The sequence below is a fragment of the Hippocampus zosterae genome, chromosome 14 (assembly GCF_025434085.1).
Source record: "Hippocampus zosterae strain Florida chromosome 14, ASM2543408v3, whole genome shotgun sequence".
Taxonomy (NCBI): Eukaryota; Metazoa; Chordata; class Actinopteri; order Syngnathiformes; family Syngnathidae; genus Hippocampus; species Hippocampus zosterae.
The window spans coordinates 14,523,332-14,539,010 of NC_067464.1; the positions used below are offsets into that span (position 1 = coordinate 14,523,332).

At 43.3% G+C, this 15,679-nt stretch overlaps 1 protein-coding gene across 2 annotated transcripts in view; it reads left to right on the top strand.

The window, feature by feature from the left end:
• crybg1a (crystallin beta-gamma domain containing 1a) overlaps positions 1-15,679 on the top strand; it is a 42,508-nt gene that overhangs the window by 1,380 nt on the left and 25,449 nt on the right. The gene's annotated exons all lie outside the window — the stretch shown is intronic.

Sequence of the window (15,679 nt, forward strand, 5' to 3'; positions counted from 1 at the left end):
AGCGATGCTGCTGGGCTTGCTTCATTCAGTGTGCGAGAAGTGAGCTTTGCAACAGAACAACTTGCTGCTGCTTCACAGTAAGAACGCGCCTGCTCACAGTACCCTGAGCATCAGACCGTTCCTGGCCGAAAGGAACATTGCAGTCATGCACTGATTCATCAAAACTGATTTGAGATTTAGATTCTTGTGCAAGAGTACTTGTGAGGAAGGACTTACAAATGTTCACACAAACCATAAAAACTGGACGCAAAGACATATTCCAATTGTTCTCTGAAAATGGCAATTTCTATTATAGTGATTAAATTGACACCTCTGCTGAGACTGGCTCTTAAACCCGTCCTGGGTCACTAAGAGGTCACCAATGACATTGGTATGCATAATCAAATTGTGATTGCGCGAAAGGAAGGGACGTTCTATTCTGACAGTGAGTTGAAATGAAAAAGAACCATCTTAAATCCTTTCATTATGAAGGGGGGTTCATTGTTGCAAAATCCCAGCAGATGTTTAAAAAAAACGGGGATACATATCTTTGTTTTCATTCATGGTGAGCGGTGTCTTAATGAGCACCAAAGTGTCCCTCACTCAAAATATCAAATTATTGACATATTAACAGATAAAGATAGCATCCATCAAGGCTCCTCCTAAATCTCATGAGCAATGCTATTAATCTATAGCTCAAATGTAAATTGTGACTCATTTTTTTTTGTCTCATGGGCAGGCTGCTAGCCCTTCAACATCATCCAGCCAAAGTGTGGCACCTTGTGTTTGTATTGGACAGATCCTCAATGGGGACCTGGAACTCGTGAACGGAAATGAATCCAGTATTACGAGCATCAAACGAGCATTCCAAAATGGAAAATAATCGATTAGTCATTGTTTAATGGCTGAACCTCAAATATGCGTGTTACCATTTAGTGTTGTGTGTCATCACTGAGACATTGCATGACATTTGAACACTGAAATAAATTATTCTAAATAATATTTGGGCAGTTTGGTTTTGAAAGTCTGCAAAGTCAATGTTTCACTGCGCAGGTTGTGGTCAAACTTGAACGTATAGCTGTAGAGTACTTGCAATATCTTTCATTTAGTCAGCACGCTGAATTAACAACCCAGCAATACATTGCTTTATACCCAGCCATCCTCATCATAATTAAACCTGAATTTCCTTGTTCAAAGATCAAAGAAGAAATGGAAAAACTAGTCTGCCTTAATTACGGACAAAAAGGAAGGGGAAAAACATTGAGATGTGTCACATAGTCTTAGGTCATTTGCATCCATCTAATTTACATCAATCAAATAAAACAAGATTAACATAAATCCAGCCCCCTGGTTCTTGTCGAGCAAGGAGCCCGTCAACATGTGAAAGCAGGTTTGTCATGCAAACATAACCAGCCTTGGATACCTTATGGCTATTATTTCCGACTATTCGCATTTTCAACAATTTTGTTATGTTTCGAGAAGTGTTCCGTGCCAAACTTTGCTCTGTATTTGTCTTAATGCATTTCCATTTCAAAGCAGCCGTAATAGGGAGCAAAGAAGGTGTTGGTTGCTACCGAGGGGCGACATGTTATTGTATGCCATTGCAACAGGTTTTAGCAACTCCACTACTTATGCTGTCTTGATAAAAGCCTTACTTTAATTACATTCTGAATTATTCACAATATTTTTGACAATGAGAAATAGCTTTATAATGCTGATTGCTTAACATGCTGGTTGGTACAGTATATGGATTAGCACAGCTGCCTCACAACTTTGGCCTCCTTGTGCGGTGTTTTCCTTGTGGGCATTTTGTTACTTTCTTCCAAAAACATGCATGTACGGTTAATTTGAAGACTATAGATGTGAATAGCTGGTCTATTTGTACCATACAATGGAATGGCAACCACAGCTTGCCTCCAGCTCACTCGAACCGTGACCCCTATGAGGACAAGCAGTACAATATTTAAAAAAAATAAAATAACTAAATAAATAAGGTTGAATGAATGCCCGTCTGTCGTCTAAACCAAGTGGACAATTGGTGGCCTTGCTTTCACTCTACTTTTGTTGTCACTAGATTGGCCTGCAATAACAACGGTTAGTTTGATTTTTGAAGAAACCTGTAATGCAGGTATGACACATCGGTAATTAACTAAAGGCAACTTATTCAGCACGTTAGCTAAATGTCACGCAGAGAAGCCGGAAATGGAACACTGCTGACTCATAGACGCACGTGGCGGAGATCATCAGCACTGCCACTTGTTTACTGACATAATAAGTCATCCCAGTCCATACCTGACAGTAAAACGGGATTTTAGTTGTGCCACAATTCTTTTTTTATTTCACCTTGCTTTATCTTGCCTCAAGGTTTACTTTGGGGAAAAAAACTATTTGTCTCTGAACCTGCTTATGAACAACTTCACTCAGAGCTGAATTTCAAAAATACCATCTTGTACATCGCAGCTACGTCCGCAAGCAGATATATTCTTAATAATAAATATATTTGGTGATGGGCCAGTACTGAAAAGGTGTTGAATATCAGTTGATCATTAGAAAAATAAGAAACAAATTTCATAGGGAGAGACAGGCAATGGAAAAAGCTCAATGCTTTCAGAGAATGGTTACTGTTGACAGGCTGATATTGTAAAACTGTTTAGAGACCATGTCTCTAAACCAGTAAACTACGGCCCGCGGGCCAAATCCGGCCCATTGGTCTTTTTAATCTGGCCCGACGAAGGTTGGTACACAATTACGGTTCGATGTCAACGACTGCATTCATTTCATTTGGACTTGTAATGACAGGCATTTCAACGCCAGGTGGCACAGTTACTTGAAGTTGCAGAGCATATGGAGGAAGGTGGAGACTATACGGAAGCCCGCAGTTGCGCCAAGTCAAGCAAATCCTGTTCGATACGACGGAATAATGTACTCTTAAAGTCTGAAAAATGTGCCAAAAAATGCAAAATACTGCTTTTTAAATAAAGAAATCCAATTAATATTATGTCAAATTTAGTTCACCCTTTTGATTCTGCCCTCCATAATATTTTCTGGTTCTAATGTGGCCCTACGCAAAAAATAATTGCCCACCCCTGCAAGTCTAAAAAGTTCATAGATTGTCAACATATTTGCTCACTCCCAATTTTTCTCTTTTCTTGACCAATAATAGCAGGCACCCTCAAAGTTCCGACCTTGTTTTATTGTAAAAAACTGAACAATACTTTTGAAATCATACAAATGGATTCTTTTGATTGCACTGTTCCCTAAATAAAAATGAAGATTCTCTTAGTCATATCTCACAACAGAAGAGAACTGGAGCTGATATTTTTTTTCAGACCTCTGTGGAGGGAGATGAGATCGGTGGACAAGATTGGTTTCATTTTTTTTTATTCACCAATGAAGAAAATCGTCAACGATACCAATCGGTGTACCCCTAATTTTATTCAGGTTTGCTACCGGGGTAACACAGGCAGTGGTTTGGACTTAGGACATCCATTTGGACGCTAGTGTTTGTGACTGGGTATTGGTCCCTTGTGTCAAAAGCACCAATCCATCCACCGCATGGCTCAGCTGCAAGAAGAAGAGAGTGATTGGAAAACTGATCCCCGTCCAACTCCTGAAGGATCACCCGTCATAGCTCATTAGTGCAGAGGCTTCAAAAATAGTGTGCATTCCGCAATAAGAACAGGGGAAAGCAGTGAGGTGACGTGGGCGTACAATTTGGGCATTTCTGTCACACTGAGCAGTGCTCACAGAAAGGGATACAAAGTTATAATCAATTCCCGCAATTTCACAGTCAGGTCCAAATGTCTACCTTTGGACAAATTCTTACCTTATTATTGAATACATGTATGTACCATGCACTATTAGTGTGGATCAAACTTGTATTTAAAAATAAAAACGAGAGAACCTCTAAAGTAAGTGAAGTCGTGGAAAATCATTTTTAAAAACTGTACAGTATTTATTTTTGTTTGTTTATTTATGTACCGGTATTTATTTTCCTTGAGCACCCCCTCACATATCAGTCGGACCCTCCCTCTTGTGTCCCGTAGTATTTCGACAAATTAATTAAGATGAAAATCTTTATTATTAAGTGACTATATTGTTACATACAATAGCTATAGTTTTATTAATGGTCTTATTTGCAATGATGTGAAATCTATTTACCAGCATTTCATTGTTTGGGAGGGTAGTGAGAATAATCAATCCTAAAATGATTCGATATTGACAGACCTATTGTACAAGTCTTTGTATCGTACTGTACCAAAATAATGGCAAAGTTCTCAGTTTGTAGAAGTATACAGATTTTTGGAAAACACTTAATTAGTATTATTTATGTCATAATAAGTACTTTAGAACACACGGCAAAAGTAGTCGCAGCGATCTACTATAATTATATGTTGGCACCGTGTTGAGTCTTTTAAAATACACGCCTTCCTGACAGTCCCTTTTGGCAGTGGAAGAAAATGTCAAATCTAGTTGGTAAGGGTTAACTTTCGGCTTTTGTTCACCAAAATGAACATCTAGATTAGTGATTCTTAACTGGTGTGTCGGGACCCAATAGTGAGCCATGCACCCATGACAGCGCATAAATTATTCCAGGGGATCCTCGACAGTATCGACGTAAAATATTTCAAAGTCCTCCTTCTTCCTTTTTTCATTGGATTGTTTTACATTTATCTAGAGTTTTTCACTTAAATTGCTAAATTAATTGGGACATTACTACTTTGTTATTATAGATTAGGCCACCGTAAAAACATAAGTGAAAAACATTCAATATGATGAAAAATTAAACTTGCCAAAAAAAAAAGTCAGAAAGCAAAAAACAAATTAAGATACTGGGGTTGAAATATTGATATTCTAGAGGAATTTGGGGTTATACCAACTTCTGATTGATGGGAAGGGCTGACATTTCATGACCTAAATAATGCAGCCATTTACCAGAAGCCAAACCTCGAGTCATCAACACAGTAATACACCAGGTGTGCTTGGAGGCTAAAATGGGCTTGTGCATGATTGACGGCGGTGAGTGGCCTGAGCCGCAACCCATTGTTACATGCACGCGTCATTTCACGCCAGCGCACTCGACGAGCCTTTGTCAGGGTTAAGTTAGCTAACACTGTATTGCCTTTTAAACTAAAACGCTGTGTGAATTACAAACGCGTGTTATTAACCTTTAAATAAGAAAAAAACAGTTACTAGTATGCCCATGTTCTCATTATTATTGTGCTCAGCAAATAATGTCATGTGGGCTTTTAAAACCATTTGTTTGGCTCTGTTAAGTTAAGCTGTCATTTATTTACCAACCTGGAACATTTGTTCAAGCAGGCGTGAACACATGGTTGCGCACAGGTGCAGACCAAAACACCCAAGCTCTCACTAAGTTGTTTGTGATGTGTACTGGATATGACCCCGACAGTATTCAACCCAGCTATCAGGTAGTCCCTGCAAGATTGGGCCAAATAGCTCCCGTATCCAGTTGTGCTTCCAGTTTTGCATAGCTGTAGATCATTTTAAACTCACATTACACTCCTTCATTTACAATGCCTGTAAAGTGCTCATGATTCGATTCTCTCGCATAGGTTGTCATGCATTTACTTTGTGAACCTTAAAGTCAACTGGTTGTCACTATTGATTACAGAATGTATGTTTTCAGGCGGCCTGGTAGTCCAGTGGTGAGCATGTCGGCTTCACAGTGCGGAGGTGCCGGGTTCGATTCCAGCTGCGGCCTCCCTTTGTGGAGTTTGCATGTTCTCCCCGGGTCTGCGTGGGTTTTCTTCGGGTGCTCTGGTTTCCTCCCACATTCCAAAAAACATGCGTGGCAGGCTGATTGAACACTCTAAATTGTCCCTAGGTGTGAGTGTGAGCGTGGTTGGTTGTTTGTCTCTGTGTGCCCTGCGATTGGCTGGCAACCGATTCAGGGTGTCCCCCGCCTACTGCCAGCTGGGATAGGCTCCAGCACCCCCCGCGACCCTAGTAAGGATCAAACGGTTCGGAAGATGCATGTTTTCAAACTGATGTTCGCGGTGCAGTACAGAGTCCGCTCACTAGATTAGTGATGCAATTTTAACTTGACTCCACACATTTCAATACAGAAGTGAGATATCGGTAGGTACTTTTTTAGTCCGAAGTTTAACAAACAACCTCATTAACGTGAGGTTAATGCCAGGATACTGGACAGTGCAGGTGAAATTCTCTGTTTTTAAATTGTAAAATTGTAATTGATTATATTTAGTATATTATGTCAGATAGATACCGGTAAGTTCAATAGAGCTTTTCTTCAGACCGATACCAGTGCGAGAATTAAACACAAGTACTCAACGATACTGAGACCGAGTAACAGATACCATAAGTACTTTTGAATTTTTTATTCATCTGTAACAAATTAACAAAAGTACAAACTGCCAGCTCCCGGAGTTTGAGCCTTTGTTCAAAATAAATTCAAGTGGAAAAATAACAGCTTCAACTGTCAACTTCAACCAGCATGACACATACTATATTTCATATCAACTGATATTGAACTCTCTCTCTCTCTCTCTCTCTCTCTCTCTCTCTCTCTCTTTGGTATATAAAGTGTGATCCCTCACCATTTCGAACTTCAAGTTTTGCGGCTTCAGTGTTTTATGTTTTTTCTTCTAAATTGATTGAAAAAAAACATTGTGGGAAAAACACAGCCATATCGGCACCCATATTGTGTCTTTACACAATTGTGTCTTTACACAATATGGGTGATGAAAACGAAAAAAAAAACCTGAAGGAACATGCACCCAGGGAAGTGGGTTTTTGTCCATCACTGGAATCGTCACTAATAGGGTCAGGACCAACAGATCTTCACGGTCAGTCACTGACAGACTTCTCGCTGCTCACTGATGGAAACACGTGCTGTATGTCCTGTGTTGATTCGTGGGGTGAATATACCGGAGTTGTTTGAGCGGATGGCAGTGACTGTGTGGGCTCATGTCATTCCTCTATTGCACCTTCCTCGATCCTCGTTCTCTGTTTTCATGCGAGCATCTCTCAACAGAAATTTCATCAAGGAGATAGTAGATGACCAGAAGCAAAATGAGAAGAGGTAGAAATGTTTTGGGGGATAACTTAGCTGATGAGCCAATGAGAACTGTCACGTATGCGCGGGTGGTTGGAGCCGTCAATATGCAGAACGCTGTACCCAAAACACCAACACTTATCCCTTGACATGAAGTAGAGAGCTTTCCTATTCCCCGTTTTCAACTTTTGTTACGAACTGGATGTATGTATTCAGCCAAGCAACTATAATTTTCTCCTCAACATGGTCATTTGCTGGAGTTTTGTGCTAAATGCGACACATCATTGACACGTGTCACAAATGCACTGTCTGCATGTCAGAATTATTACTATGACCACAAATTTCAAGTGGGATTAAATTAAAGTCAAATATCAACACTGTCACACTTCACAACTTTGCAGACGTGCTGGTGCCGGTATTACCTCAATTGGGTGCCATGACAACAGAACTTTTCAGTCTTTTTCTAATATATGGATGTATATTTATTTGCATATCAACCTCTATGGTTATGGTTTTCTGTTAAATCTTGGTGAAATTATATTTGTGAACAGTTACTTTGGTCGGCTTTGAGTCAAGGGCATGCATAGGTCGGATTTGAGTTTATGGAGGACAAAAGTTAAAAATATGACAACAGCTCTGTATTGAAGCAATAAAAGTGCATGTACACTTGATATCAGAATAAGTCATCTTTATTGGCCAAGTATATAGAACACACAAGGAATTTGTCTCCGATAGTACAGGCTACACACATATTATCAATAACAAGCGACTACGATAAACAAGGACATAACAAAATATCGAAAGACTTGAACAGTATATAGTTTTTATTCTCAATGAAATAAAAGGCAATACTCGTGTAGGGGTCAGGCATGCGTTCCATGAAAGAGGTACTCTCCCCGCTGACTTCAACAAATCCATATAATCCAAGTCTTCAAATATGTTTTACAACCCTGTACGGCCAAAGGTCCTTGCATGTGGATGCGGCCTTTCGTTTCAGTTTGATTTGCGATTCAGGGGATTTGCTGAATCGATATTGAATTGCAAGTCAAAGTATTGCAATGGTTTGATGAATCAGTATTTATACCCCACCCCTAGTAATAACTCTGCAGTTTGCAATAAATAGCTGTCTTTGTTATCATACGGTCAGTCAGGAAACGGGAACAGGTCATCCTCCACTTGATGTATATTTTCTTTTTCTGTAGAAATTCACCTGGTCAGCAGGATGCCGGTCAGATTGTTAGAAAAGCTACGATTTGCTTTGCTCGTGCTTTATTGTAAGCAGGAAATCCCCTGTTGGTGTAACCTCGGTTATCATTAAATTGGACAAACTGTGGCTCTCTATTCACATTTTAGTGACGTTTACACATTTTTGAGCTTCTTTGCAATTTTGTATTTTTTTTTGTACTGCAATCAGAACATGTTAGAAAACATAGCGCTGATTGAACGCAATCAATCGCCTCAGTGAGCAGCTTGTGAAATGTGACATTGACATTACATGTTTAGCCCAAGTGAGTGGGGTGATTTCTAACCTGAAACAGTGTGCACTGTTCATGCCGTTGTTTTTGACTGGTTTTTATTTTCACAGCTACGTAATCTCATCAACCTTCAAATGGATCACCTTTCTTTCATGCTTGTTCTTGTGCTGGAATAGAGTTTTTCTCCAGCCAGGTTTTCACTTGTTGTAGAGTGTTCTTCTTTCCTCTTGAGTGGTGTTTCTGGATTTCTCCACACAGCACGATCTAGAGTGAATACAAACTTTTTTTAAACACTCAACTATGTGGCAACATGGCTGTCGGGATGATCCCGCACTAACTGCTGCTTATGAAACAAGCCTCATCATATAGGAAGAGGATGAATGTGAATTTCATAATGCTCAGTGCCAGTGTTCATCCCAACTCTTCAATTGATTATCTTTCGGTTCGAGCGTGAATTTGGGATGTGGATTTTATTTTATTTTTTATTTGATGAAACATCTGGTGCAGATGTTCCAGTTTGGATGCTGATGTCGAGCATTGAGAACGGTGCAGCATGATCAGAAAATAACAAATGTATTTGTTTTCATTTGAAGCAGCTTGAGTGGGATTTGTGTTACATCACAAAGGTGCAAGTCGTTGTTCTTGGCAATCTGTTGGATTCCTTGCTCAGATTGGAGTAGCACACAGCAATGAGAAATCTTTTTCGGTTTGTGTCTTTACAAAATATCTTTGGCTTTTGGGATGGCTATGAAAACATTCAAATCATATTTTGAATAGATAATGTTACAGAATTCACAAAAAAACTTTGAAGATTGTAGGCAACGATCCTCGAACCATCTGGTCTCTATAATGCCGCAACTTTAAGGTTTACGGCAGGCATATCAAAAACACATGCTCTTGCTGTATTTGAAGGTGTGCACATCATATTCTCACACATAGAACAACAAAGCATTCACAACAAGCAAAAATCTGGGCCTGTATAAGGAGGAGTGTTTTGTTTTTTTACACAGTCCAACTGGGATTTTTAGAAGCAGAAGAAAAGCCTCATTGTTAAAGGATTGTCCGAATAGTATAATTCACCTGAGAAAACATTTGAATAGCTTTGGAAAGGGTATGCGATCTCATCAAATACTTTCACTTCACATTTCATAATTCCTCAATTGCTTCTATCAAAGGAGTTTTACAAAGTGTCAGCAATCACTACAGTTCCTGGGAAGATGAAAATGGACTAATTAATATAGATTATTGTGAATAAGGGTAAGTAACCCTTACCAGTGTGTCCAAAATGGGCTGTGGGTAAATATTTATTCGGGTCCACTCAGATCCACTCATTCTCAATCAGTACGTCTCCGTGTTTTAAGCTAGTGATCGCTTCATACTTCGAGACCCAACCGACCTTATGTGTTGTGTTTTATAACGGTAATAAACAGTATTTTATGTTATGTTATGTTTATGTTAAATTGCATGAGCGCTCACTCGTCACCAAAATGCACCACGTGGGCATCACGAGGGCGTCAGCGGGGAAGCCACCTCAAATGTGCACACACCTTGCTTTTAAAAATGCCCGTGTAAGAATCCAAAAATAGGATATTTATTTATTTTAATGAGAAGGATTTAACCGGATGACGCAATTTGAACATACAGTGTATGTTGATGTCATATGTATGCTTGATTTATTTAGCAAACATAGGTAGGAGCACATTTCTAATTTCCGTATGACTATCTGTTGCAATAATGATTTGCATGACCAGACTGAAGAAAAAGCCAGCTTCTATTCCTTATAATGATAAACATTCATTCACAGGGGCTGGAGAATGGAGGCTTATGTGATGAATATAAACTCATAAGCGGTGATGGCGTAAGAAGGATAGAAGAGGTCAAGGAAAATGAACAAGTAACAGCATTCAATATTAGCCAGCATTTTAGTCAATAGCTCGCTGCATGTCACCGGCAAACTGGCATACAGTGTCATTTTTACAGTTGTAAAAGAAATGTCTTTATGAACACTTTAGCTCAGTTTCCGCTCTCCTGTAGGTTATTAATTCCAAGGGAAGTGAAGTGGCTGCAGTCTGTGCAGCGTTTCAGACACACCCAACATCTGGCAAACTGTCATTTTCCAAGCACTCCCAAACACACTTGCACTTTCTCAACAAACACCGAGGCCTCACTGTTATCAGACATATTGGTGCCTGCTTTCCTCTTATCTGAAGCAATTCAGGAAGTCTCGTGACTTATTTTGCAATGAGACAGAACCTTTGCTAATTGTCTTAACTCTAACTCAAGTTTCAACATGCAAATGAGTTTTACATTGCTACCTAGTTTTTTTTTCTTTAAAAATGGCCATTTACTCATTGATCTGAGATCATACAGACTAGACAGTAGCAATTCTATGCTTCTGATTTTGTTTTAGTTTGCTTCTCTGGGCGGGTTACAACTGGGAAGGTAAATTCCTTGTTTGATTTGCATAATTGACCAATCAAATTCTCTGTACAGTGGATGTTATAAAATCTCAAGAAAAATTCAATCATGTACCCTTGAGAGAGAGCATGTGATTCCTTTTCACTGCCTTTCTCAAATGCATGAAGGTGGTCTATATTAACTGTTAGACCTGTGTGTTTGTGGCACTCAATGACTGTTTCAACTTCCTGTTTATAATGGCAAGATGAAGAGCTGTTGACCGGTGTTTAGCTGGTTTTGCTACATCGCATTAGTTAAAGCAGTTCAGTGAATAGAGGGAGTTTTTATGCAAAAAAACACAATCCTCAATGCAAGTACAGCAGATTCTGAATCAGATTCTATTTATATTTAAACACATAACATGGGGTAGGACTAGATACGTTTTTTTTTACGTCTTCCTACTCCCTTGAACATAGTAATTATGTTGAATGATGACTGATTTCTCTTTCCTTTTTACTATTTTACCTACCTTACTTTCTGTCAAATTATTACTGGATATGTTTTATGTTCAATAAACAAACGAAATGAAATATATTACATACATTTGTAACACCCCTCCGTGAGTCGTCACCTTACCGTGGTGGAGGGGTTTGTGTGTCCCAATGATCCTAGAAGCTAAGTTGTCTGGGGCTTTATGCCCCTGGCAGGGTCACCCATGGCAAACAGGTTCTAGGTGAGGGGCCAGACAAAGCACGGCTCAAAGACCCCTTATGATGAACAAAATATATGGACCAAGGTTTCCCTTGCCCGGACGCGGGTCACCGGGGCCCCCCTCTGGAGCCAGGCCTGGAGGTGGGGCTCGTTGGCAAGCGCCTGGTGGCCGGGCCTACACCCATGGGGCCCGGCCGGGCACAGCCCGAAGAGGCAACGTGGGTCCCCCTTCCCATGGGCTCACCACCCATGAGAGGGGCCAAAGGGGTCGGGTGCAATGTGAGCTGGGCGGCAGCCAAAGGCGGGGACCCTGGCGGTCCGATCCTCGGCTGCAGAAGCTAGCTCTTGGGACATGGAATGTCACCTCTCTGGCAGGGAAGGAGCCTGAGCTGGTGTGTGAGGCAGAGAATTTCCGACTGGATATAGTCGGACTTGCCTCCACACACAGCCTGGGTTCTGGTACCAGTTCTCTCGAGAGGGGTTGGACTCTCTTCCACTCTGGAGTTGCTCACGGTGAGAGGCGCAGAGCAGGTGTGGGCATACTCATTGCCCCCCGGCTCAGTGCCTGTACATTGGGGTTCACGCCGGTAGACGAGAGGGTTGCCTCCCTCCGCCTGCGGGTGGGGGGACGGGTCCTGACTGTTGTTTGTGCATATGCACCAAACAGCAGCTCAGCATACCCACCCTTTTTGGAGTCCTTGGAGGGTGTGCTGGAGAGTACTCCTGCTGGGGACTCCCTTGTTCTGCTGGGGGACTTCAATGCTCACGTGGGCAATGACAGTGAGACCTGGAGGGGCGTGATTGGGAGGAACGGCCCCCCCGATCTGAACCCGAGTGGTGTTTTGTTATTGGACTTCTGTGCTCGTCACGGATTGTCCATAACGAACACCTTGTTCAAACATAAGGGTGTCCATATGTGCACTTGGCACCAGGACATCTTAGGTCACAGTTCGATGATCGACTTTGTTGTTGTATCATCGGATTTGCGGCCGCATGTTCTGGACACTCGGGTGAAGAGAGGGGCGGAGCTGTCAACTGATCACCACCTGGTGGTGAGTAGGCTCCGATGGTGGGGGAAGATGCCGGTCCGTCCTGGCAGACCCAAACGTATAGTGAGGGTTTGTTGGGAGCGTCTGGCGGAATCCCCTGTCAGAAGGAGTTTCAACTCCCACCTCCGACAGAGCTTTTCCCATGTTCCGGGGGAGGCGGGGGACATTGAGCCCGAGTGGACCGTGTTCCGTGCCTCTATTGTTGAGGCGGCCAATCTGAGTTGTGGCCGTAAGGTGGTTGGTGCCTGTCGTGGCGGCAACCCCCGTACTCGCTGGTGGACACCAGCAGTAAGGGATGCCGTCAAGCTGAAGAAGGAGTCCTATCGAGCCTTTATGGCCTGTGGGACCCCAGAGGCAGCTGACGGGTATCGATTGGCCAAGCGGGCCGCGGCTTCGGTGGTCGCCGAGGCAAAAACCCGAGCGTGGGAAGAGTTCGGTGAGGCCATGGAAGCCGACTTCCGGACGGCTTCGAGGAAATTCTGGTCCACCATCCGACGTCTCAGGAGGGGGAAGCAGTGCACCACTAACACTGTGTACAGTGGGGATGGGGCGCTGCTGACTTCGACTCGGGACGTTGTGAACCGGTGGGCAGAGTACTTCGAAGACCTCCTCAACTCCACCAACACGCCTTCCTTGGAGGAAGCAGAGCCCGGGGGCTCTGAGGTGGGCTCTCCTATCTCTGTGGTTGAAGTCACCGATGTGGTTAAAAAGCTCCTCGGTGGCAAGGCCCCAGGGGTGGATGAGATCCGCCCGGAGTTCCTCAAGGCTCTGGATGTTGTGGGGCTGTCCTGGTTGACACGCCTCTGCAACATCGCATGGACAACAGGGAGAGTGCCTCTGGATTGGCAGACCGGGGTAGTAGTCCCTCTTTTTAAAAAGGGGGACCGGAGGGTGTGTTCAAACTACAGAGGGATCACACTCCTCAGCCTCCCTGGTAAGGTCTATTCAGGGGTGCTGGAGAGGAGGGTCCGTCAGGAAGTCGAGCCTCAGATTGAGGAGGAGCAGTGTGGTTTTCGTCCCGGCCGTGGAACAGTGGACCAGCTCTACACCCTTAGCAGGGTCCTTGAGGGTATGTGGGAATTCGCCCAACCAGTCTACATGTGTTTTGTGGACTTGGAGAAGGCGTTTGACCGTGTCCCTCGGGGAGTTCTGTGGGGGGTGCTTCGTGGGTATGGGGTACCGAACCCCCTGATACGGGCTGTTCGGTCACTATACCACCGATGTCAGAGTTTGGTTCGCATTGCCGGCAGTAAGTCGGAATCGTTTCCAGTGGAGGTAGGACTCCGCCAAGGCTGCCCTTTGTCGCCGATTCTGTTCATAACCTTTATGGACAGAATTTCTAGGCGCAGCCGAAGCGTTGAGGGGGTCCGTTTTGGGGGCCTCAGTATTTCATCCCTGCTTTTTGCAGATGATGTGGTGCTGTTGGCTCCTTCAAACGGGGCTCTCCAACTCTCACTGGAGCGTTTCGCAGCCGAGTGTGAAGCGGTTGGGATGAAAATCAGCACCTCCAAATCTGAAACCATGGTCCTCAGTCGGAAAAGGGTGGAGTGCCCCCTCCGGGTCGGGGAGGAGATCTTACCCCAAGTGGAGGAGTTCAAGTATCTTGGTGTCTTGTTCACGAGTGGGGGTAGGAGGGAGCGGGAGATCGACAGGCGGATCGGTGCAGCGTCTGCTGTGATGCGGACGTTGTATCGGTCTGTCGTGGTGAAGAAGGAGCTGAGCCAAAAGGCGAAGCTCTCAATTTACCGGTCGATCTACGTCCCAACCCTCACCTATGGTCACGAGCTATGGGTCGTGACCGAAAGAACGAGATCCCGGATACAAGCGGCTGAAATGAGTTTTCTTCGCAGGGTGTCCGGGCTCTCCCTTAGAGATAAGGTTAGAAGCTCAGTCATCCGGGAGGGGCTCAGAGTCGAGCCGCTTCTCCTCCACATCGAGAGGAGCCAGATGAGGTGGCTTGGGCATCTGATTCGGATGCCTCCTGAGCGCCTCCCCGGTGAGGTGTTCCGGTCATGTCCCACCGGGAGGAGACCCAGAGGAAGACCCAGGACACGCTGGAGAGACTATGTCACCCAGCTGGCCTGGGAACGCCTCAGGATCCCCCGGGGAGAGCTGGAAGAAGTAGCTAGGGAGAGGGAAGTCTGGGCTTCCCTGCTAAAGCTGTTGCCCCCGCGACCCGGCCCCGGATAAGCGGTAGATGATGGATGGATGGATGGATGGACATTTGTAACATTAGACATTAAATATCATGCTGGACTTTCAGTACTCCTTTAAGGTACTCGTAAATGTCTGTAGAATGGGTAAAATGATTGTAATTTTATCAACAGTTGTGCAATGGGGGAGATCTTGGATTTTTGTTTCTAATTTTCGAGAAAAAGAAATCTGCGTATTATTCATGGGAAATGATTTAATAGCCCTCAATCAAAATAAACTGGTGAAGTGATTCCCACAATTCATTTTTAAATTTACAGCATTTGTCCATTGTACCAGTAAAACTGTTAAGGAGAAGTAGCAGCAGTAAAGAGTCACTACCTTTTCATTTGGCTTTTGTAGTTGGCCCTTCTATGCATGCAAAGTTTGCAGCATGAGGTCATGCATACAGAACATCACTGGGGGGGCCGGAGGGGGCGGGGGGGCTTCAAAGAATTGCAGGTCTTCAACACTGATCCTGGCCCTTGCCCTGCGTTCAATGTTTCTTTTCTCAGTTGCTGTTGTTTCATTTAGATCTCTGTGCTATGGAATTCCCTGCAAAGGTGTCTACCTATTTTTCAGATTGTAAAAGGCACTTTGTGCATCTGTGCCATTTCAGTGAACATTACACATGAACTTTTCTTGTGTTATGTACTAAAAAGAAGTCTTATTGTGTGCTCTGCAATGACAAAGTTCAGACAAGTTGGGGCGGGTTTGTGCGAGTGTTGACAGAAAGGTAGATTTTACTCACATGTGTTGAAGCAAGTTCAGGGGTTGGCTTGAAATGGGGACGCATTGAATAGTATTACTTTTAGAATGACACACTGTACGATTGCATA